This window comes from Canis lupus, chromosome 24 (genome assembly GCF_048164855.1).
Source record: "Canis lupus baileyi chromosome 24, mCanLup2.hap1, whole genome shotgun sequence".
NCBI classification, from domain to species: domain Eukaryota; kingdom Metazoa; phylum Chordata; class Mammalia; order Carnivora; family Canidae; genus Canis; species Canis lupus.
In genome coordinates, this window is record NC_132861.1 from 18,188,810 (window position 1) to 18,215,158 (window position 26,349).

Here is a 26,349-nt window from a genome sequence, read left to right on the forward strand (position 1 = left end):
TATCTACCGGTGAATGAGTAAACAAAATGTGGCATATACATAAAAACAGAATTTACATACAATGGAATTGAGCCTTAAAAAGGAAAGAAATCTTCTCACATTCTAAACATAGATTAACCTTAAGGACACTATGCTAAGTAAAACCAGCCAGTCACAAAAGGACAAATGCTGTCTGATTCCACTTACATGAGATCCCTAGAATAGTCAAATTTATAGAAACTTTCTGGTAGAATGGTGGTTGCCAGTTGCTGGAGGCAGGAAGGGGTAGTGAATGGGAAACTATTATCAATGGAGGTGGAGTTTCAGTTTGGGAAGAGGAAAGAGTTCTGGAAATGGAGAGAGGTGATGGCCTCACATCAGGGTGAATGTGCTTCATGCCCCTGAACTGTACAATTAAAAATGGTTAAAATACTAAGTTTCACATTATGTACATTTTACCACAATAAAACAAACAGACAAAGGGGCCTGTCCTGCCAGAGGAACTTGGGGTGAACCATGTCTGCGCTGCATTATTACTAACACAGCAACTGAACAGCCAGCACTGCTAAAGTTGTTCTGTTCTGGAACTAGGTGACCTAAAAATAAAATAGTGACTTTCCCCACACATGGTTTTCACGAAAAATACTCAAAGCAAAAAATTTTTCAGCCAAGTGATAGTCACAAAAAACTCATCCTCCAGGTTCCTCAGACCCCATTGCCAGTTAGACAACAATCGGTCGGGATTGTCCTGTAGGTCTGTCCCTAAAGAAACGCAGAAAGCATCAACATCATGCATGAGGCTCGGCTCCCAGGAAAGCCCATGCTGGGTAGCCTTTCCCCTCTCGCCTTCCTGAGGCTTCGGCAGATGTTTTCAGAGAGTTATTTCTAAATATTTCTAAGCTTGTGACAATGAAGATCACAAATTAATTTTGGAATATATACTCACTCAAAGAAGAGGAATAAAGGAATAGCAGAAGCCTTCCTTAGAAAATAAACATTGGCTCACAGGTCTGCAAGTTAGGAGAAATTTGTATACTACTAATCAAAGTCAAACCATGAGTTTAGAGCAAACTGGATATGTACTGACTTTTGGGGAAGGAGTGCGGAGAAGGGGTGGCATGGAGATTTACAGGATGTGAAAGAATGGAATGTTGTTATAAGCAGATTAGTTTGAATTATTGGCCCAAAGGCTCAGGAAACTCTAAAAAGATGCAAAATAATCAGGAAGCAGTGATAATGGTAAACTGAGAATGGAGGGAGATGCCTATTTTGTGGATTTGTGCAGGCTTTAAAATATTTGAAAATATAAAAGTACAAATTAACTAGGACACAAGTGTAAATAATTATATTATTATAATTAGCTTACTAATAAGTTTTTTGACCAACTGATATAAATTCTGCCACAGATTATATATAAATAAGCCATACCTATGTGTTCTATAAATGCACATATTTATTGATTCTGCCGCATGTTCCAAACAGGTGAGTCACAGGAGCAGGTTTGCTAACCTGGAACACAGGTTGTGAATCCCATCTCCATGGTGACATAGCCTGTCCTTGTCTACTCACTGATCACAGGAAAGCCATGGGCCAGACCCTATTGAAAGGCAAGCAGAGCGGACTCTGAACCGTATTCAGCACATGGTACTTAGAGAATCTGCTCAATAATAACCCAGGATCAGATTCACAATGAAAATGCCAGCTTCTCATAAGCAATTTGGAGCAAGAGTAGGAGAACAGTTGCAGGTATAATGCAAGCAGTTCATGCTGTCTGAAGTTAAAATTATATAGGATGACACTTCACCTACTTAAAAGAATCCTAAGAATTTAGGGGTTATTCATACAAGGTAAACTTATTTCTACAGATGGCAACAGGGTTGATTCCTTTTAGTGGAACTAAATAATGCCCCCAAGAGAGTGTGTTTCCTTCACATAGGGGAGTCCTTAACTACTAAAAGGATTTTACTCATTCTGGCTCAATTCCAGGATAAGAATTCGACCTCTAATTGTCAGGAGATCCATCTTTAAGAAACATGTTATCATGTATCAATCCTCTATCACCATGGTCTTCATGCCACCAAGGCTCGCTTTACAAATATTTATTTTAGAGGTTGGAAAAAGTCCACACCACATTTGGTAGTAGTTTTATTTCACTTACTTCAAAAAGAATAGTCAACTGTGTGATTCATTGCAACTTTCTTTGTTGAGTTGCTCTCTTAGAACGCTATAGAATTGAACTAGACAGATCTTTTTAAGACGAAGGTTCTTTGTAAATACAATCTCTTTGGAATCAAAGCATATTTAAGCCTCAGCCTGTATTGAAGAGAAAGATCTTTTCAAAAAGAGTGAGGGGAAGTTGGGCTTTTTTGTGGGCTTTTTTTTCTCATCGGGTAAAAGAGTAAGACAGCATATGGTATATAGTGGGTGGTTGTTCTAAACATAACATGGATGTTCAACCCAAAATGGTTTATCGCTTTCCGTACATGGAACCAGCAGCTAAAATTGATCAGTGACTTCTTTTACAGCTGAAGTTAGAAGGAAAAAGTTCAACATCCTGGTATTCCCCCAAAGCAATGTTTACCAATTAACCTTTGCTCTCAACACCACTTCATAAAACAGCATCTTCTGATCATTAATAACGATAGCTGCTCTGCACTTAGGATGTGCCAGGCACTGTGCTAAGTGCTTCATCCGCATGATATCTTTTAACCCTCAGACCATCCCTATGAAATAAGAAATATGGTCTCTATTGGACTGAGGAGGAAACCAAAGACCAGACCATTTATAACTTACTAACATCACATGGTTATTAAGACTGAGTCTGAATAGCAAATCCCAGGCTTCTAGCCACTGCCAAGTTTACCTCTCCAAAATGCAGTACTGGCTTTTTCCTCCATCCTTAGAAAGAAAGCCAGCTGAGTTGGCCCATTATTAAGATTTTTTCCACAGTAGAATTCAGCACGTGAATCATACGATGGACCAGCTTTTCCAGCCATTAATTGAATGTAAACGCTTTCTAATGGTGAGTCTCACATGTTACTCCTGGAGCACTGGTTAAAACGTAGGTTCTGGTCCAACATGTCTAGGGCAGGTCCCAAGACTGCATTTCCAAGAAGCTCCTAGGAGATGCTAAAGCTACTGGCCTGTGTCTACACTTGAGGAGCAAGAATGGGCCAAGCACAGGAAATCAGCCCATTAGACTCTAAAAGGGAATCTTAAACACCAGAACAAGTTAGAATATCCAGTAAGGCACAGAAGATATAGTTCAATACTTCAGGAAAACTCTCAAATGGCACCCAATCCCCCAATGCCACCTCCACTTCTGCCCCTAACTCCCCTAACTCCACGTCACCCCCTAGAGGTGAGGAGCAGTGGTCCCAGAAAGCAGAGAGCCATGCAGTAGTCATTTGCTCTCAGACTGGTTTGGAGCCAAATCTGAATGAGTATTTAGACTGTGGATTTATGATTTTCACAACCTGTACAAAAGTAGTACGTTAATTAAATAAATTCTGACTCCACCATATAAGAACTAGATAGCCAATCACATTGTAAAATACTTTAAAAGATATCCACAGTAAGTGGAAAAAGGAATATGAAAAAATATATATTATAAAGAAATATTAGAATGAACTGCACCAAAATTTTGATGGCAGTTACCAAGGGTTAGGGTTTTAAGATAGTTTCATTTCTTTTGCTTATCTATATGTTGTAAATCTTTTACAATTAATTTGTCTTATTTTTGGAATAAGAAGGAAAATCATTTTTTACTGTATATTTTTAAAGATTACTTTGAATCCATAATGATTCTTAGCAATGGTCAGATGACCAGATGTTGTGAGCCCTCCAATGTAGGCAATAGAAAGCAAACAGAGCCATTTATAAAATATTCTTGCCAAAAATTATGAGGCTAAACCTAATTAATTATCTATAACTAACCTCCATATACAGGAAATACAGTAGGTAGAAGACCAACTCCAATGACTGAACAAGGAAACCAATGGTTGAATGCAGAACGTGGACGTTCTATAGAACAAATGACTCAGCTTCTGCAACAATTACATGAAGGGAAGTGGTCTGCTCTGTATTAAAAGGAACACAAGAGACATTATAAATAAGTGCAATTGTGATATATTTATGGAGTTTTATGGGCTGACTGCTTGTGTCCTCTGTCCCAAATCTGTATGTTGAATCCCAAATCCCTAGTGTGATAGTAGGGGAAGGTGGAGTCTTTGGGAGGTAATTAGATGTAGATGAAGTCTTGAGGGTGGGGCCCCCATGAGGGAATTAGTGCCCTTATAAGGAGAAAAAAAAAAAGAAGAAGAAGAGACCAGAGCCCTCTCTCTGCCACATTAAGTACACAACAAGAAGACAGATTGCTGTCTGCAAGCCAGGAAGAGGTCTCTGGTACCAGATATCAAATTTGTCAGCACAATGATCTTGGACTTCTCTGCCTCCAGAACCATGAGAAATAATTTTCTTTTGTTTAAGCCACCCTGTCTACGGCATTTTGTTACAGCAGCCCTAACTAACGACGACACGCAGTCTCCACTGAACAAACCAAGTGCAAGAAAATATTTTTGAGACAATCAAGAAAATACGGTTATGCAAATACTACTCATTTTAGGTGTGCAAATGCCTTTGTGATTACAAAGGAAAATGTCTATACTTTTAAGAGATGTGTTCTGAGTTACATAGGAATAAAGTGAAATGATGGTACAGATTTTTTTTAAAGGTCTCAACAAAAATTTTATAAATGGATATTCTAGGTTAAGCAGCAAGTGTCAAACTGGGGCAGATATAAGTGTTCACCAGGCCCTTTATTGCCTCTACGTTAGTGTATTTGAAATTTTTCACAATATGATATTCTAATGGGCTTCTAATCTTTCTACACTCAAGTAAAATACTACAGCAAACCAGGACACAAAGCCACCTGAAAGACACAGACTCTTTTTAAACTGGAGAAGGCATCCTCTATGCAAATTGAACTTCCAAATATTTCACATTAAACTTACGTGAATAATCAGGATAGTTGTAAGGATGCGTGCGTTTCAGGAGCTGTGAAGAAAGAAAAAGAACATTGTAATGAAGCTGTATAGATATTGGTAAAGGCTGGCCTCTGAATCCAGCAAAAATTTGCCTGAATTATCAGAAATACAGAGAAAATAATGAGGATAGTAATCAGCACATATAGTGCTTAATGGCTTAAATAGTATTTTCAGGTACATCATTTTATTATGTCTTCTTTTAATCTCCTTCGATTTTAAGATGTAAAGATGATCTTCCACCTATGATAGAGATTTCAGCTATGAAAAACATAATAGAGGGATCATTCATTCGATGAGTAATTACTACAGGCCAGGCCCTGTGCTTGGGATATAAGAGAGATAGATATGCTCTCCAGCTTTGTTGGCCTAGCACTGGCAACCAGAGATTTTTTTCCACTCGGTATCTCTAAAATGTAAATCTGACTCTATCCTTCCCCAGATTAAAAACCATCGATTCACAACAACCAAAAGAGAGAGGCAGGCCAGTTATAAAAGGACAAATGCTATATGATCCCACTTACAGGTTCCTAGAGTCATCAACTTACAGACAGGAGTAGAGTGCTGGGTGCCAGGGACTGGGGGAGGGGGAGTGGGAATTACCTTTTAATGAGAACAGAGTTTCCGTTTGGGAAGACAAAAAGGTTCTGGAGATGGACGGTAGTGAGGGTAGCAAAACAATGTGAATGTACTTCATGCCACTGAATTATACACAAAAATACTAAAAATGATGGGGCGCCTGGCATTGGTTAAGCATCTGACTCTTGATGTTGGCTAAGGTCGTGACCTCATGCATCCCTGAGATGCGGCCCCAGATTGGCTCTGCTCTCAGAGGGGAGTGTGCTTGAGATTCCCACCCTCTGCACCCCCCAGCACACACACTCTCTCTCTCTCTCTTTCTTTCTAAAATAAATAAATAAATATATTTTAAAATGCTAAAAATAGTTAAATTTTGTGTTATGTATATTTTACCACAACAACAAAATTCCTTCTAGAACTTTCACCTAGAAAGGAATCCTAAGTGCCTTAAAAATGCAAACGCACGGCCCAGCCCCTACCCATTCTTCCAAGCTCTCTGTTCAGAAGTCATACGAAACAATTTGCAGTTTCCAGAATATGCCATGCTCACTCACTCCTCCATAGGAGGTTTGCACACAGACCTTATCTTCCTGCCAGGAGTGTATTTTTCTTCCTGGGCAAGGGTCTAGCATGGCGCTGCAGAACAACGCTGTGGCATGGCACTCCCTACACCAACCCCCTCCTCTGCCACTTACTGGCTGCGCATGTTTCCTTACCATTCAATCCTCAGTTTGCTAGTCTGCAGAATGGGCATAATACACCAGCGGGCTATTATGAAAGATTAAATGAATTCGCACATGCAAAGCACTTGAGAGTTGTGCCTAGCACACCATCAATCCTTAACAAAAAGTCACTTCCTACCCTGGGAATGTCTTCTGATCCTGCAGAAGCCATGCCTATGATGGGATCAAGCCTGTGAAGCCACCCATGTCTCACCTCAAGAAGAGTGGGGCACTCCTCCCTCTGCACTCCTAGGTGGAAATATATTTATAAAAAAAACAAATAGTGTCATTATTTGCTTAAACCTGTGACTCTCTTATTGAACTGGGAGGGGCTGTATTATGTCTCCTCCCTAAGTTCCACGTGGCATCCTGGGCAGGCACACGCCTCACAAGTCTCTGGCCCGCAGGCCACCTTGTGGAGAGCATTCCCACGCGGGGTACAGGGTTGAAGGAGATGCCCCCAAGGCCCAGGAGCCTGAGCTTTCCTCCACCCACACCCAGCATCTACAGCTGACCCGTGCGTGTCTGCAGTGGGGCGGGAAAGGAAGGCACACACTTCCAAGGGCCATGCTTCCCTCTGCCTGAAGCGCAGCCCATCCCACCCGTTAAAAAGGCACCACTGCATCTTTAAAAAATCAGGTATTTTTGGTTCCAGACACAAGTGGGAGTTACAGCTACCAGTCCTCGAGGAGGTACCGACTGAGCACGTGCTTCGGGCCAGGCCTTGAGGATATGGTGGCAACGAGCCCCTGGGGGTCCCACCTGCCGCGGAGCTGGTGTGCAGCTCAGCCCTGCCCGTCAAGGGCTCTCCCGTTCTTGCCTATAAAGCACGTTCTGCGTGTGTACAGCCCACACAGAACCAGGGGCGGGGAGCTCAGCTACTGAGCACATCCTCCAATCACTCAAACGGAGGAGTCGCTCTAATAACAAGGTTCTCGTGGACCAATTGTGCATGTAAAAGGATCCCCGTTTCCAGCTTCTCACAAAGAGGCTTGGGTTTTGTTTTTATTGTTGTTGTTGGTTTGTTTTGTTTTGCTTTTCTGGCTTAAACCTCTAGTTCTGACATTACCTTGAACTACAGGTAGAGCTAACATTTCCATCTATTCCCCTCACCCCCAACCCCACAGGATATGTTAAGCCTCAGGAAGAATGCCTTAGTAAACATCGTGTTCTGTTTAAACATGTTAATAATTGTCGAATTTGGTTTGGGGGAATGTTTTATTACAATGGCTGGTAACAGGAAGGTCTCCAGCTGTCAGATCACCTCACGTGCTTCGTACAGAGAAAAGTCTAGGTGTCCCAAGGGTGGTCCAGTACACCTCTGTGGATTAACAGTCTAAATAGGGGGAGAGAGGGGAGAAGGGAAAGGAGAGAGAGCAAAGTTCATGAGAGAACAAAGAAGAGAGAATTTTCCATTCATGACGTAGTGGCACCTATTTATTCCCGCGCTCTGTTGGTCGCAAATCCTGCAGATCTCGACAAAAGGCAGAGTCTACGTGAGCAGAGCCTGCTGGGGACCTGAGATCCTGTCTTTGCAACACACTCCCACGTGGTACCGGTGCTGCAGCTCAGAAGAGTGGGGCCTCCCTCGGAACAGCAAGGGTCTGCAGTGGGCACAACTCTCCAGGTACATTAGTAAGCACTGAATCTTTCATCCTTTTAGAAAAGTAATAATCAACTTCAACTGATTATTTTTTGGTTTTGAAGAACTTTGGGGAAAATATTTTAGACCTCTGTTTCCTCAACCACAGCCGTACTGAGGCTATCTAAAGTAGGGCGCAGGCCTTAAATCTCAAGGGAGCCACTTAATGAAAGACGAGAATACGGACTTGGCAACAGGTGCAAGCGTGCTACCGGAAGAAAGAAGTTGGGTTCTGTGCTCAAATTAAGGAAGAAACACTTTTCCTTCCATTCACACCTCGAAAGCTTCTCCCCGTGTTCTCCATTTAGACCACAGAGGGTGCTCACCGTGAGAGTAAGGATGGCCCTGGCCCTCATTTCCTAAACTAGATGAACACCTTCAAGCTAGAAGTTAAACCTCTGCTGTGTTTCACAGCCCCTGGAAAAGTCTTCCCGTCAAGAAGATTCGTGTTATAAATATTTTTATTAAATAACGAACATTCTTCACTTAACTGTATATAAATCTGAATTGTCCCAAGCTGAGTTGGATGATCTTGAATGAAAAACCACTCTTATTTTTCCCATCAAATACTCAAGACCTTTTGACTCTCTCAAAGCTAAGATTCTACTAATCCAGACATTACATTCTTCCAAGAATTTGGCTGGTGTTCCTTGAACACTGGAGCCTTCCATGGCCTGGCCTTCATTTCAGCCTCCGCCCCACTAAAATATTACCCAAACCAAAGGTGAATGATAGCAGAAGAGCATTTCCCCCTCTGTGAGGAAATGAAATGACCGCAGTGCTGGGGGTAGTCACATCCACACGTGGCAGGTGCTGGGCAGGAACTGCGCCCCTGCACCCCACACCTGCTGGTGAGCAAGCATATAAAGGTGCCAAAAGAAACACAATGGCTTTTGCACCGGACCACTTCCTGATCCAATGTCACGGACACAAGTCCCCAAGTCTGATTCCGACCCTCGCACTCCAATCCCCTGATGCATCCTTTGCACGGCGGGTCTCCCAGAGCCCGGAGTGTTCAAGCGGGCTCCCCAGTGCAGTGGCCGCGAGATTGGGGGGCCTAGCCAGGCACACAGCAGGGAGAATAGCACGGCCCCCAAGGCTTTCACACGGCTAATTAGCCCTGGAGCCACATGTCTATTGTTCTCCTGCCTTCGCAGGCAGGAACCTGATGCCAAACTGCTTAGCCCACCAGGCAGAGCACACACATTCCAGAAATCTGGGCCGCCTGCCAAAGCCGCCCCGCCTGCAAGTCCCCACCCCCTGAAACCCAAAGCTGGGGACCAGTAGGCCGAGCCCTGGCGCTGCCCGGAGGGACCCGCTCCGGTTACGGACCCGCCGCAGCGCCAGCAGGCCTGGAAACCCAAACCCGCGCCTCTTGAATTGCACCGGGCCACACGGAGCCTGCTCGGTGCCCGCGCCAGGTGGCTTTGTCGCCTTCACCTTTTGACTTACTTCTGTGGTTTCCCGAGCCTTAGCCCTGAAAAGAAAAGAAAACACGCTGGGCCACTTTTATCAGTCGTTTGGTTATGTTGTCAAGCAGTCAAAGTTTGCCTTTGGGTTTGCCGAGGGGGGGTGCTCTTTTTCCTCGCATTTGACAATTGTTCCAAGACCTGACCCCCTCCTGCAGGCAGCATTGACCTCTCCGTTGTGTCTCTTGGGGGGACGTGGGGTTGGGGGGGACAAGTTCCAGTTACTTGTAAATCTCGCCCAGTCTCACTCTGGGAAAGCACATCCCAGTACAGCTCTGCATCACGGCCGGAGGGCCCAGGCACCCCTGAGCTCGGCATCAAGGAAAAGGAGGGACTAGACGGATTTAAAAATGAGTTACTTCTCCAGGGTTTCCAAAGCTTGTCTTTTCCTACGTCTGGCAACACTGGCCTCCCGTCTCTCTCTCTCTCTCTCTCTCTCTCTCTCTCTCTCTCTCTCTCGGCTCTCCTTGGGTTTCAATGAACCCAGATCTGATAGGAAGGGAATCTTCTAGATCCCATCTGTCCTTCACCTTTTAAGGTTTTCTCGCCCCCCCCCCCCCCAAACTCACTGCCCCTCTGCATCTGCACAGCAGCACTGGCCTTGTCCAACGTTCCTCCTCCCTTCTGCCCCTACTTTTCCTTCCACTTTTCCCACATTCCTCCCTTCGCTCACAACAGAACCAGAGTCATCCTTCCTGTTCCCAGCCTTTGCTCCTTTGACTTCTATTTTGGCGAAATAATTCCTCCCTGGCATCCCTGTGCACTATCTCCACCACCAGTCAAGGATCACCTCAAGTATGGCTCCTCTGGAAAGCCTGTTGTGATTCTATCCTACTCCCAACTGTTCTCTCCTTCTTCTGAACTTCTCCAACACTTTTCTAGACTTGTCTTCAGAAGCAAGCATAAAATTCCCTTTGTTGCAGCATTTGTCCTACTTGAAATCATAGATTGCCTTGCTCATTTTTTATGCTTTAAGGAGTCTATCATTACATCCTGCACAAGAAATAGTTAAACTGAATAGCACTGTATGGCTCCTGCTATTTATTCTAAAATATGGAAGCTGGTGATGAGGTCCCCAGTGCCATTTTGGTCTCTGTTTGACTTCCCACCCCTGCCCAGGAATGATCCAGGGAGCTGAAAGGAAGAAAGAGTAAAATAACAATGAAACGAAAACAAGTAACTGTTCACAGCAGGAGTGCTGGAAAAGCTAAGCACCCCAAGAAAGCTTAAACTGGGTAAGGCCCTCTCACCCCTGATCCTGGAACACAGGCCTATGCACACTTGGTTCTGCTGTCCTTCTCCTCATGAGGAACAAAACCAAATGTAAGTCACGTTTTAGAGAACGTGTCATGAAGGCAACTAAACCAAAACCATGTCACGGAGGCTTGTTGTAGGCACGATTTTAACACTCTGTAATTTCCTTTTCATAGACCCAAATATTCTCCCCAGAATTGAGATCATTCTGAAGGCAAGGTCTCTCCCCCTTGCCCACAAATAGTGGTATAATTGATACTTTCTACTCTTGGGGCAGGGCAGTATTGAACAAACATGGGAAGGGCAGAAACGGCCTCCCCCTAGAAACAACTTCATAGCCTGGAATTACAGGAATTTTCTCAGGCTAATTTTTAGATATCATCTAAGCTTGGTTGATACTGCCATTAAACTCTTACATGGAAATGAAAAAGCTTTTTTTTTAGTGGTCATTTTTTTATTTATTTAAAAGGCTAAAAATTAATATTTTTTTATTTTCAAAATAATACTTTCAAATAATTTGAGTAGAAAAAAAATGAACAAACTACCTTTCAGATGCACTTGTAAAGTGCAAATATAGCTAAAAATATAAAATATTCTATCTCAGTCAAGCTCTAGGCATGCTTTTCCCTTGGTGAGGTGATAGGAACAGAGAGTAATGAAATGAGTTGAATAAAACCAAGAGGGTAAAGAGAGCATCAAATGGTCCTTTTAGCGTCAAACCGTCTCTCTTTGAAAATGTTTTCCACTCCACAAATGCACTTGTATATTCCAAATCCATTTCAAGTATAAGCAGACATTTCAGTCTCTTGCCTGCCAACTCTCTGGCTTCTTCAACTCACTGTGGAAAACACTTGACATCTGCAAGTAACAGACAGCATGACATCCATTTACTTCGAGGTCAAAGGTGAAACATATTTGTCATTAAAGTCCTCAGCAAACCCATAGAGCAGTGGTTTTTTTTTTGTTTTGTTTTGTTTTTGTTTTTTAAATGGGACATCAAATATTTTAATATGGTTAGAGGCACAAACAAGAGAACAGATGTTAATGTCTGGTGATGTCAGTACCACAATATTTTTTTCCCTAAACTTTGTTCTTTCTCCTTTTGCATAATCAGTTTCTGAACATATTCAAAAGCCTTTGAGGACAACAGAAAAAGTAATAATTCATTGTGGATCAGTGTCAAAAAGCAGATCCAATGGAAGACACAAACCACATTTTAAATACTTTTCCCTTCCCCTGGGTACCTGGGAGGCTCAGTTGGTTAAGCGTCCAACTCTTGATTTCAGCTCAGGTCATGATCTCAGGGTCATGTGATTGAACCCTGTATCAGACTCTGTGCTCAGCATTAATCCATTCTCCCTGTACCTGCTCAGCACAGAGTCTGCTTGAAATTCTCTCTCTTCCTCTGCCTCTGCCCCACTGCACATGTGCATGGGGTCTCTCTAAAATAAATAAACACGCCTTTTAAATAAATAAATAAATAAATAAATAAATAAATAAATAAATAAATAAATAGTTTTCCCCTTCCTTTTTTTCCTTATTTTGTGGGAGGCTCCTTCCAATTTTTTTTAATGGTCCCAAATATCACCTGTACTTCTTTTTAGGAAGTAATACTTTTTTCTCCCCTAAAAATGGAACAAAACAAACAAAAAAAAAAACCTTTAAGAATACACTATTGGAGTTTTGAGGTCTTTCTCTGTCCCTAGAATCAATTGTGGTGACTCTTCAGGCTTCCCCCTGCCCCTGACCAAAGAAGGTCAACTGCCTGGTCTAGACAGTTGGGCTGGTGACAGTGTTCTGGTTTCACAACCTTGAGAATATATTCAAAACCATTGAGTTACACACTTTAAAATGTGAATTATATCTCAATAAACTGGTATCTACTTTGAAGGTAAAAAAATCTCCGATAAATATTCCAGTTTTTCAAATCTCTCATGCTATCTAGACCAGGACACCATGAGCTACTGGCCCCTGCGCACAGCTCTGACCACACCTTCTACTATCATTCTCTCTCTCTTTACTTTCCAGCTGTTCTCAAGTCCCTCTATAAATCTCCTCTTTCTCTATAGCTCACCACTACCACCACATCGTTCCCCTCCTGGAAAATTTTCTAAATGAATAATCAAAAAGACCCTTTCTCAGTGCAACTAGCCTATCTTACTCATTCTCCCCCAATTCTCCACCATCTTATCTGCAAGGGTTAAACAATCTTCTAGCTCTAAACAACTGCCCTTTCTGCCCAGTCTTCACTCAAATTGAGCTGCTACTCTTGATCCCATGCTTCTAGTCTTCCATGGGGAAAACTGCTCCCTTACCAGTCTAACCCACTGCCACACATCTGCACTCTCCCCTCATTCACCTGGAAATCCCTACAGAATCAGTTACCAGGAAGTCCAAGTTTCCCAGCCCTGTTCTGACCAAGTACAGGGAGAATGGATTAATGCACAGGAGAATACATCCATCCAACCACAGGCTATCTCACTCTGAAGACATAATGAGAGCCCCTCACTCCTGCCTGTTCTCAGTGAACTAGCTTATATCCACTGGAATGTAGGGGCAGAGAGACCTTTCTGTCTTACCTTTCTGTCCAGGACCTAGAACAGTGTCTATACATAGTAGTCTCTCCATAAATATTTTGTTGAATAATTAGACAGGTGCACAGGAAATAAGTCTTCTCTTTCCAAGGACACTGGTGTATTTTGTTTCTGTTCCTTTCTGTGCAACGGGTGAATCTCTGTGCCAACTTGGCTATTCCTTTCCAACCCGTAAACCCTTCAACAAATCAGTTTGTCTACCTTTTCTTTCCTTTTTGGAAATGTTGCATGTTTTATGACACTAATAGATAGCTGAGAGACTAAAACCATAATTATAAGCCTACTCTTTGTTTTCTATTGAAAACAGCAACTCAATGCTCAAAAACACCTTTGTTCCATTTTTTAACTGGTTCTAGACTCTGATTCCAAAGAGTCAGTGGTTAAACTCTTCATAAGCACTTTCAAACCCCATAAGTTAGACTAGTCCCCCAATATATAGCAAAGTTGCAGCCTTTGGTAGGACCATTGGACTGACAGTGTTCATCCATTCCCTCTTCCCCCAGGAATGAGTACCGACAGCCCCTCCTGCCCCAGAGGTGGGGGGAGGAGGGGGAGTCGTGTCTTTATCTCTTCCAAAGAGGAGCTATCTGACTCTAAGCTTTTCATTTCCCATCTCTGGACCTCAGTTCCTCTGCATAAGAACAGAACTTTAATCTAGATCAGGAGTCTAAAGACTACCACCCAGGGCAAAATCCAGGCCATCACCTGTTTTTATAAATAAAATCTTATTGGAAAACATCCATGCCCACTCATTTACATGTTGTTTATGTCTGTTTTCATACTTCAGTGGCAGAGCTGCATAATTGCAAAGCCTAAAATATTTTCTATCTGGCCTTTAACAGAAAATTTTTACTGATCCCGATCTAGATCATCTCTTCTACGTCCTTTCAGCCTGATATTCCATAAGCTGAAACCTCAGACAGATTTTTATTTTCTATTTCCTAGCTCATGTCAGAAGTTACCTCATGGGCTCTCAAGGAAGTGACTAGAAAATCTTCCAGTCTCCAAACCAATGTAATATTTTTCTTATTTAGATCAAGTCCCTGTGACTCTTTCCATTAGACCATTAATTTTAGCAATCTTTACTGAAAAATCAATATCTGCAAGGGTCGTTGTGAAAATCCAGAGGCCAAAGGCAGAAATAAAATTGATCATGGGACATCCTGCTGCAGAAGGATGTAAAGCAAGTGAAGAATGAGATGTTCCTCAAAAGAAGGAAAATGGAGGCTAGAAGATAGAGCTCCATATCTGGGAAGGCCACAGCGTCCTGTGCACCCCAAGTACTACAAGAATAAAAGAGAAAACTGACTAAAATAAAAGAGTTTTTTAAAATAGAAATTTTTTTTAAAAACTGAGAAAGAAGAGTGGCATATCTAGGAGGTGGACTAAACAGCTAAGGCTTGCTTGGAGGGAAAGGTGGAAGAAGTGTAACTTTATCACTAGCAAGGGAGAAGCCAAGGGTTGGGCTATCAGCACTCCGTGTAGTAGCCAGCCCAGTGGCACCTGATGGGCTCTTATCCCCAGGGCTGGAAACTGCCAGCATCCAGGGATTGGCACTGCACACTTTAAACAAGGCATTTTTATTTGTTTGTTGAAAATTTAGGAAATTTGTTGAAGCCACAGGGTACTCACTTTAAATATACAGGCTATTCTTTGAAATATTGAATAGTCATTCAAAAGTTTTGAACACTTATTATGTGTCAATGATAGAATTGAGAGGTTTGAGGGTTTTTGGTTTTTTTTTTATTTATTTATTTTTGGTTTTTTTTTTATTATTTATAGTTGAAATATAGTTGGCACACAATGTTACATTAGCTTTAGGGGCACGACATAGTGATTTGATGAATTTATACATTGTGCTATGCTCACCACAAGTACAGCTCCCATCTATCTATCACCATACAACACTATTACAGTACCACTGACTATATTCCTTACACCAAGCAAGGTATTGAAAGGAGCCTGGTGACTCACAGCAATCTGAAACTGAGATACTGAATGGGACCATTAGTTTTCTTCTAGTAAGAAAACCAGTGGTCTCTTACTGAGCTCTCCTCTGTGATGAAGCTGAGGTGTGAGTTAGGGCAATAAGAAGGGTGTCTACTGGGGATCCCTGGGTGGCGCAGTGGTTTGGCGCCTGCCTTTGGCCCAGGGCACAATCCTGGAGACCCGGGATCGAATCCCACGTAGGGTTCCCGGTGCATGGAGCCTGCTTCTCCCTCTGCCTGTGTCTCTGCCTCTCTCTCTCTCTCTCTCTGTGACTATCATAAATAAATAAAGAAAAAATATATATAAAAAAAGAAGGGTGTCTACTTTCACAGGGGTTTGGCCTCCAGACCCTTCACCAGGCTCTTCTGTAAGGACACATCCTGCACATGCACTTGCTATGGCTCTGTGCCTGGACAGGTACCCCTACACAGGTACCCATGGTAAAGGGTCAGAGGATGGGACAAAGGAGAAACAAAAAGAGAATGTGGGCAGGAGAATGTGGGATCATAGGCACAGCCTCAGAAGATGGTAACACCCCCTTTAGGTTGGCTAGGGAAGGGAGCAATTCAAGAAGCAAGAGGCTGCCCAGAGACAGGGCAAGCATCTCCCAGTCCTCCCATCCTCACCTCTACCACCCAGGACTAATAGTTGCTGGACAAAGCAAGAAATAAGGGGTTTGGAGCATTCAAGACAGGTATATAGCTACCAAATTAATTTTAGCAATGATAAAACCTATTGTCATTAAGAGAAAAAAAGAAGTGATACATATGCTCACTATATATGTTCAAGTTTCTAGGTGCTTTTAATATTTTAAGTGGAAGTAAATGTAATCTTTGCCTGAATATTTTTTTAATATTTTATTTATTTATTCATGAAAGACACGGAGAAAGAGGCAGAGACATAGGCAGAGGGAGAAGCAGGCTTCCCTCAGGGAGCTCTATGTGGGAGTCAATCTCAGGACCCCAGGATCATGTCCTGAGCCAAAAGTAGACGCTCTACCACTAAGCCACCCAGGCATCCCTGCCTGAATATTTTCATCAGTAAAAAACATAAGAAATCTCTATCACCTAAATAAATATTTAGGGCAGCCCGGGTGGCTCAGCGGTTTAGCGCCACCTTCAGCCCCGGGGCCTGATCCTGGAGACCTGGGATCGAGTCCCACCTTGGGCTCCCTGAGTGGAGCCTGCTTCTCCCTCCGCCTGTGTCTCTGCCTCTCTGTCTCTGTCTCTGTCTCTGTCTCTCATGAATAAATAAATAAATCTATAAATAAATAAATAAATAAATAAATAAATAAATAAATATTTAGTTAAGAATTGCAAAATATTTGATAATATGCTGTATCGTTGAAGCATATTTATTTCTTGGCTTAATTGGGATAATTATATTTTGAGTAAATTACCATATGCATTGAAAATAAATAATTCTCTTGTAAAATATGAGAAGAAAATGGTCAATTGGCATAAAATATATCAAGCAAAGTAAGTGAAGGTGTAGAAAAATCCCTAAAACTTGCATCCATCACTGAACTGAGACTTATTTCTAGAACATTTCAGGTAGCATCTCTGCACTCAAGGAGAGAACCAGGAAATGACCATTTTTGTCGAGAGGAACTTCGTGTTTTCACCCTATGTGGATTGGTGGGAGGAGCCTGGGACTTGGGGCTCAAGCTTAGGTTCAAATCCCATAGTAATTTTTTAATTTACTAGCTATGTGACTTTAGTCAGTTTGCTTAATCTCACTGAGCCTCCATTTTTTTGAACTGTGAGATGGTATAATAACGGTATTACACTTGCTTCTTATGGTTATTTCAGGCATAAAGTGAAATAATCCGAAGCGCTTGTCATGCCTGGTATTCACTCAATGTTGCGTCTTATTCTATCTCTTAGGACGATAGTGGGAATAAAATGAGAATTATCAAGCCACCGGCACATGGTAAGCATTGAATAAACAGCAGCTCCTGTGAGGAATAGGTGGTTATACACACAGAGGCATGGAAGAAGGATCCTAAGGTGCCCTCCAGTCCCTGGGAGGATACCATCTCCCGGTCCACAAAGGGAAGTATTTGGGATGGAAGTCCTGGGATAGTGTCTGTAACTACCAAAGAATGATAAGCACGAGCCAAGAGGGACTGAGCCCGAGTGTTTAGTATACAGTAGAGAAAAAAACCCTGCCATTCAACCACCCCATTCTCTAGGAGAGCCCTAAAGACTACACAGCTCCATGGAAACGATCGCGGACACAACACTAATTGCCCACAGGAGGAGTGGCCACGTGGAGTTGCTATCTGCACAGCTTGCATTTTATGACTCCCTCAAAGTGAGGTCCAAACAACAGCAGATGGGTCTTGTATCCCCAGTTCCCCTCCCCCATCCAACATAAACTCTCACTACCGTTCTCATGAGAAAAGTGTTTCTTCAGTACGGTCAGTTGGTATTTTACATTTTGTTGTCCCAAAGCAGGATCATTGAATAAACAGGGGGAAGAAAATGTTTTCATGAGAGAGCAGAGCAGTGATCTTTAAAATCCTATCAAGCTCTCTGGGCCAAAAGTAGTCACTGGGATAAGAGGTGGTCATACACCCTGTTGGTCGAGGCGGACTCAGATGGCATTTCTCAAAGCCACATCAACAGACTCGCATGTATCTCCAGCTCACTGGGCTTCCCGGGTGAGTTCTCTGTCAAAGGCCTAAGCCCCATCATTTATCTGAGAGTACTGACAGCGGGAGAGGGGCCAGGTTGGCAGGATTTGTGTCTGGTATTTGATGTGGGGGCTGAGCACCTGCTTCTAGAGGATGCAGTTCAAGTGTGCACGTCCCTCCTTACACACTCTCTAGCTGACGTTGGAATGTGCAGAAAGACAGTCAATAACCACAAAAAAGCGTTGGATTTCCATGAAACAGGCTCTTCCAGCCTCTTGAGCTATTTCTATAGAAATATAATGTGCCACAGAGTATAAATAGAATTCACGGCTGCCAGGAATTTACTTTTCTTCTCTTTGTCCTTCTATAGAAGCTAAAGATATTCACAACATAAGAAGAAAAATGAGTGAAGAATAATTTAAGACACCTTTGAAAGGGCCGCTGGGGCTATTTTTACTTTTTCTCATTCCATTGAAACAAAAGGTTCTAAAAATGGACTTGGCAGAGCTAAGTTTTGATACAACCATTTGGTAAGCTCCTTGAGAGCAGGAGCCATGCATTATATTTCTTTGTGTCTACCACAGAGTGACAGGAACAGAACATAGTGTCAGGAAACAGTATTGAGTGGAGGAAGGAGGAACAGGGCAATGGTCAGCTAAGGAGCAAAAAGCTGACGTGGCAGGGGGGGACCCTCCCCCACACAGGGCGTGATCCCATGTGATTCCCGTCTGTACAACTGGCAGTCATTATGTGGGATGAGACTGAGAGAACTGAGCTGCCTTTAGGGTTAGCAAACAGAAGAGAAGGTGGAGGTCGGCCTTACAAGGCAACATTTTCAGCAGACTCTAAGCAATATTCTTGAGACCAAGGTTCCCCTTCTGCGTAGAATGAACTCCAAACTCTTCAGCAGTGCATCATTTGCATCCAATGATGCATCAGTTGCATCATTGCCTGTGCTAACCATCCCTCCCAGAGGGACAGGGAGCACATTTACAGAGTTTTGCACACTATGCGGCAGGGACTTTCTGAGTGCTTGAATGCATCACTTCATATAATCTGCAGAACAACCTTTGGGGTGAGCACATGCTTACCACCCTTTATACAGAGAGGCAGGCAAGCCAAAAGGTGTGAATCAATTGGCCCAACGTCACAGAGCAAGCAAATGGGAGAACCAGAGAGAGAATTTGAATCCATGCATTCTAAGTCCAAAGCCACTCCTTCTGAGACCATAGCTTCTCTAGAAGAGCTGACCTCGGTCTGTCTTCCTGTCTCTCTCTCGATCTCTTCCTGCCTCCCCAGCTTTCTCTGTCTCTCCGTCTCCTCACCCCCGCTCCCAGGGATGATCACCAAGCTCACTGCCATGTACTTATGCTCACACTTTTCTCCCACCTGGAATATTCATCTCTTTCCTCCTTCTCCTGACCACTCTTTCCCAGAATTTGTCCAAAAGTGTGCAAAAAAATCAACTTAAAAGTTCTCATAGAAGGACTCGTATTGCTACTAAAGTCTTTCAAGTAGCTTGCTTTTGCACAAAGCATTAGATCCTTTAAGAATGCAGACTATGTTTTTATTCTTCCCCAAATGCCTTGAAAAGTGCTAAACATAAAGTATTGGCTCAGTATGTATTCACAGAACTGAAAAATAAGAGCGATTACGTGTACCCAGTTCATCAAGGATGGTAGGAATCATCAGTGCTTGCCAGCATCCAATTCTGCTCTCCTTTGGGACACACAGAAGACTCTATTTCCGGCCCTTCAAAGTTAGGCAGGGCCATGGGGTCAGTTCTAGCCAAACAACATTACTTTCGGGCCAGGCTCATGCTTCCTCTTCCCCTGGTGCTGGGACAGTGGAGACTGCCGTTGAAGTGATCAGACATTTCTGTTGAAATGACAAGATCAGCCTGCACCAGCGTCCCGTGCAGGGGACAGCTGCTTTCAGGAGTGGCCTCAACACTAGGTAGAAATAAACTTTGTTGTAAGCCGCTGAGATTGGGGATTGTTTATTCCTGCAGTACAACCTGGCCTCTCCTGACATGCTAATTCTCCTTATGGCGAGAGTTCCATAAACACACAGCACAGGAATCATGCTTCCGTTGGCTCTTTCCTTTCAGAATGATCCCTGCTGATAAATAGAAAATCAAACCCTCTGGGTCATCACTACCTTGGGACACACTGGCCATTCCATAGTGCACAGTGTGAGCACAAGCAGGGTGACTTCTCTTCAGAACCATACCAGAGCTTCTGGCCTGAAGGAGCAGCAGCCCTCTCAGCCACTCCCAGAGGACACCGCACGGCGTTATTCCAACCGCGCTGCCGTCACCCCCACCCGCACCATACTCCGCTTCGGATCCACCTGCACAAATTATGTGCAGCACATAATTTTGCATCTTCAACAGCAGCAAAAATCACTCAAACTATGCAACTGTAACAAGATGTGTAATCAAGATGAAGGACACCATTTTTTGTTATTGTTAAAAATGAGATTTAGTTATAAGGCAATTAAACTCTCTTGCATGATACATAACCTGGCTCTGAAGGCATTTATTAAAATGTTTGGAATAATAGCAGTCTTATGATCCAAAATGCCCAGTGTCTCCTAAGTGTAGCTAGTAAAAAGTAAAAAAAAAAAAAGCTTTTCTTTGTTGTTTCCTTATAAGTGAAATTGTTTAAATAGCTGAACATAAATATTAAGTAGTACTAATACACTTGTTTTATTTAAGTAGACTATATCTATATGGTAATGTTTACAAAAAGTATCTTTTAAATCTACAAGTTGGAACCTAACTTCATTAATTCATTCACTCAGCCCTTCAGTCCTTTGAAAATATGATTGATATTAAATAAAAACTTGAAAAATTAATGAATTAAATAAAAACATGATTGAATGTCTTTATATAGGGTTATTAGGTACGGTTGAAATGACAATGACTAAAATGTTATGTGTTGCCCCCAGGAAATTATAATTTATTGGGGCAAATAAGACACAGTACCACATAAATATATGTCATAAAGTTTGTCAGAGGGCTATAAAGTGTTATGGAAAACAGAAGAGACAAAGTCATTTTCAGAGTTTCAGGATGGCAAATCCACTTTCTATGGAGGAATGAATGCCCCTTTATCTAGGCCCTAGAAGATGAATGGTATTTCAACAGATGAACTGAGTCAAGGAGAAAGAGCTCTCTGGGGAAGCATAGACAAAGCTCTGAAGACTTGAAGAGCCTAGAATGGAGCAGGTGACTAGAGATTCAGGCTGGAAGAATAACTGAGACCCCTTCACAAAACTCTAAGAGTGTGCATGATAACAAGAATGACTTTATTCACTGTGCATTTGGGGCCAGTGAAGATTTTTGAAGGAGGAATTCCATGGTGAAAGCTAAGTGAAGGGCGATTAGGCAGGCAATAGTGCACAGGTTGGAGAGATGAGACCAGGAATCAGACAGATTGGTAAAGAAAGCACTGCTGCCTTCCAGGTGAGGGTCACAGATGGGGAGCTCCAAGGACATCATCAATGAAACACATAGGGGTCAGTAACTGATCAGATGTGAAGGAGACAGGTGAGACAGGTGAGACTGGAGTTACAAAGCCACAGATTATGAAAGGCAAAGGAGCTGCCTTGCCTGGGAAATCGGGCAGGATCTCTGCTTTGTCTACTCTGCCTTTGAAATCTCTAAAGGTACTGCACTGGGCTGCACATTGTAGTGGGGGTGAATAGATGTGAAGCAGGAGTGAACTGGGGAGCCCCACATCAGGAGAGTCATCAGAGTAGACACGAAGTCATGGATGATGAAGACAGGCAAGGGCAGAGAGGAGAAGGGAACCACATGGAATGCTGTGAACCAAGCTCATCCTGCCTGGTGCTCTGCCCAGCCTTGGATGGAACCAGCTCATGTGAACCATTGCCTCTTCAAGTCCAAGTTCCCACTCTGGACCCTGGCCAGCTGTGTGTAAGGACACCTGCAGGTGCTTCTCTCTAGTCTTTGGTCCTCTCTCTAGCAAAGAAGCTGATTAACTACTTAGATTGTGAAGGAGGAAAAGGCTCAGTTTGCCCGAGTTCCCTCATCCTTGCCAACCCATTTCTATGATCAGCTTGAATATAGAAGAGAAAGGTCATGAAATTATGGAAAACCAATGACCTAAAACCTCACAGTCATTTCCCCCACTCAGTTTATCTTTTCATAAACCTTAGAAATTGCCCTTTAAAGCAAGAGTTCCTGGTATTTCTAACCAATGTCAAATATTCTCTTGAACAATTACCACATTTATGGGAAAATATTTTCGATAGAGACAGCTTTCTGCAATGTGCTGGGAATTACAATGAAGTAGCTATATTTGAGTATGATTTTTTTAATGCATCTATGCATTAAAAATGCAAAGCAATATGTTTTCTTTAACAATGTACATATTATGTAGTAGTATTACTGGCCCTCCTTACAATGACTGGATGGCCAGGGATGGGGTATGGAAAGAAGAGGAAAGCAAAGGAATTGTCTATAAAAACATGCTCTCAGCCATGTGTAGGCAGAGTTGGCCATTGCTAAGAAACTATGACTCAGGACTCCCTAAAGAATCAAAGAGGTTGACATCACAAAAGTCCTCTGTGAGTCACAGTACGTGTAACCAGGAACTCAGATTCCCAGGTTCCTGCCTTGCTCTATTCTGGTCTGGCTTCCTCTGACATCCACCTTCTGGTCTCTTATATCTGGTCTCCTAATCCCAATTCTGTTTTCTAATTGCTATATTGACTTGACCTCAGAATAAAATCTCCATCTCTATCTCCTAAGGGGTATCTTGATCCAGCATCCTGATAGTAGTTCCTTCAGTTTGTACTTTGTTTTGGCATTTCTGACCACAGCTCGTCCCTGTCTCCAACTACCCCAGTAAGAGCTGTTGGCAAAGAAACAGCCAGTGGCACCCCCTCCTAATACCTTTAGCACATTTCCTCTATACTGGCAGAGTCAAGTTTCATGGCTAAAGTCCAAAGGAAAGAGAATCTACAAGTGGGGAAGACAAAAAGCAACTTATCTTCTTTTCTGGGGGAAAAAAGTGACTTCTCTCACATAAGAGTGGAGAAGGATATCAAGGATTATTAAGCACCACCCTATCTGGGGAAATGTATTACATACCTGGGAATGGCTATTGCTTTACAACCCGATCGGACTTTGGACTAACAAGGCAGAACTGAAAAAAAAAGTAGTCATAAAGCATCTAGATGAACAAGACATAATTCAGGAATGAGATGAAGCTCTGTCATCCACTCCACTTAAATGCCTTATGAAGAAACAATAGAACTTATTAGCAGAAGGACCTCAAAGGGACGATGCTAGATTCCATCATAGAGAAATGGAAAATTGGCCATCCTTTAACAAACCCAAGTCCTGGCGGAATGCTAAATAGCCCTGCTAATGCAGCTGCATGAACAAGAGTTGATGATCAAGGTGACAGTCAACTTCCATTCCAATTCAAAAACCAGAGTATCCCAGGCAAGATGAAATACAATTAAATTCATTTTCCTAAAATGAAGCTGATTGCCACAGTCTCAAGATAAGATGGATATTCCCATTTAAAAGTTAGAGTGTGTGTGTCTTTAGTTGTTTTTTGGGGCAATGGGAAGAAAAGTTAATGAGTGGTTTTGTTAATCACTACAATCATTTCATGCCCTCTAGAAAATATAAAAGTAGACACAGTTTAAGGCAGAGCAAACAGATGTAGTGCCTGCCTCTGACCCCTTCAAACTTGAAATGCAACAACTTACTTGTTACTAAAACAAGAAATCAAGGAATCATATTGGACTACTAAAACAAGATCCCATAAGTCAAATTTATGAAATAGTGTATAGGGAAGTATTTTTGAAAACTGTAAAATGTGATTCCAATGTTAGCCAACTTTATTCATATAATCCTAGTTATCCATATTCTTTTTTTTTTTTAAGATTTTATTTATCTATTCATGAGACACACAGAGAGAGAGGCAGAGACACAGGCAGAGGGAGAAGCAGGCTCCACGCAGGGAGCCCGACATGGGGCTGGATCCTGGGTCTCCAGATCAGGCCCTGGACTGAAGGCAGCGCTAAACCACTGAGACACCAGAGCTACCCCTAGTTATCCATATTCTTAAAGCAGCAAAAATCCAGTCTGTTTTTAGATATTCTAGCATTTATTTTTCTTTTTTAAAAGATTTTTACTTATTTATTTGACAAAGAGAGAAGAGAGAGTGTGCACAGCAGGGGGAGAGGCAGAGGGAGAAAGCAGACTCCCCTGCTGAGCAGGAAGCCCAACGTGGGGCTTGATCAGAGAACCCTGAGATCATGACCTGAGCCAAAGGAAGACACTTAACCTACTGAGCCACCCAGGGGCCCCTTAGGTCTTCTAGCATTTAAACTTTTCCCTAATTTCAATAGAACTTCCTCTCCAATTAATTTTGTTGGACTCTGATAGGATCATATATCTAAGAGACTTTATTATTCTGAGGTCAAATTATACCACCTATCCAAGGTCAAATAGCAAGTCAGTAGTAAAACTAAAACAAACATTCAAGTCTCCTGATGAGTCAAAAAGTCTCCTTTCCACCTATTCTGCTTTGTTTGTCCTCTACTAGAAAATCACACTTAGAATACAAATTGCCAAGAAAAGCTTGGTATCCAGAGTAAACTGTTTAGTAACTATCCCCCATCAGCAAATAAGAGAAAGTCAAAAAAGGAAATGAAAATAGCAAAAGATGTCAACAGGTGAAGCACAGAAGAGGAAATCTAAATTATCGGAAAAACATATGAGAAGGGGCTCCACCTCGATAGTATTCAGAAAAATGAAAAATAAGGCAAAACACATTTCACACTCATAAGCTATGCAAATATGTAAAGTCTGGAAATACCAAATGAGGGCTAGAATGAGAAGTGAGAACTCTACATCTTGTTCATAGGTTGATGGGAGCACTGATTGGTACAAGCACATTTGTCAGCAATTTGACAATATCTACTAAAGCTAAAGGCATCATTACTTAAGACCCAACAATTCCACTTCCAGGTATGACTCCAAAGAAGTTCCAGACAGGTGCACAAGGAGACATGGGTAAGAATGTTCTTTGCACTATTTTACTAGAGAAAATACTGGAAACAATTTAAACATACCTTGATACATTTGAAAATAAATTGGGAATGGATAAATACATTCTGGTATGTTCCTACAATGACACAAAGAACTCTTAAAATGAATTAACTAGATCTACATGTATCTACATGGCTAGGTCCCAAAAACATAACAAGACACAAAAAATAGTGCAAAAACATACAAACTGTACAGTAGGGTATTATTCGGGTAATTTTTAAATGCTCAAAATAATACCATGTATACGTAGATTGTGGAGATGCAAAGAGATATTTGCTTTTCAGTGAAGGCATTAAAGCACTGTCAATAATATATCCCTACTTCCAATAGTGATTACCTCTGTAAGAAAAGGTGAAAAACTATCCTGCTGGGGCAGGGAGGGGGCAGGACTGGTGGGCATTCAGGTGTACCTCTCTGTTTATTTCCTTTAAAAAAGATATGGTAAAATGTTATATTTTTGTATGCTTTAAATATTTTGTAATCAAATTTAATTTAAAAAAGTAATTTTCATCGTTTTGACTAGTACACTATATATAAACCCAATACGCCATGCAGAATGTGATTCTAAACAATATGTGAATGATTGTGGGGAAATTTATCTTTATATAATTCTCTGCCCATTTCCTGTTGGGATTAGCAAATTTGGATTAAATTTAAAGAGAAATCTTTAAGCAGCTTTATAGATTAACTTGATTAACTTTGCCTCTTAGTGAATTTCCTTTCAGAACACAATTTTCCTAGACACTTAGTAGCTGTACCTAAAACTTCCTAGACTCTTATTAGCTGTCCCATAGTGGTCTTTTAACCCTGTCTCATAGATGATCAATGATAGCGAGCTATCTAGATGATGATGATAGATAGATGATAGATGATAGATGATAGATGATGATGATAGATAGATAGATGATAGATAGATAGATAGATAGATAGATAGATAGATAGATGATAGAATTACCTCTTCCATAAGGTTCTCTCTGATGTGTGACTTTTTCTTCTAATAGTTTATAAGATATTGGACTTTGGTGGAGGGCTTGACATGACATATGAAAGAGATTAAAGAAAAAGGTGAGAGAGTCAGGAACTTTTCCATGACCATTTATCTGATCACCAGTTTATCCTAAACTTCCTCTCACATATGATTTCCTATGAAAGCCGCTTTCTCCCAAAATGCTAATTGTCATGCTACAATCACGTGGACAGAGTGCCAATTTCTGAGGTTCTCTTTTCAAATCTTGAAACTTTCAGTCTCTCCACTCAAAGTTCCAGTTCCATCAGGAACTGTCTAGTTGGAAGAGCTGCTACTGTAGGGATTAGAATTGTTCACAAAATTCCAGTCAAATTT

General features: G+C 42.0%; 1 long non-coding RNA gene across 1 annotated transcript in view; it reads right to left on the bottom strand.

The window, feature by feature from the left end:
• The window catches only part of LOC140615828 (uncharacterized), a 43,379-nt gene extending 20,209 nt beyond the window's left edge, over positions 1–23,170 (bottom strand). Inside the window, exons 1-3 of the long non-coding RNA XR_012016319.1 lie at positions 23,031–23,170; positions 4,992–5,034; positions 3,916–4,058 (exon numbers count right to left, since the gene is read on the bottom strand). This is a non-coding gene — a long non-coding RNA (uncharacterized lncRNA). The remainder of the gene's footprint in view (positions 1–3,915; positions 4,059–4,991; positions 5,035–23,030) is intronic.
• Positions 23,171–26,349: the final 3,179 nt, after the last annotated feature.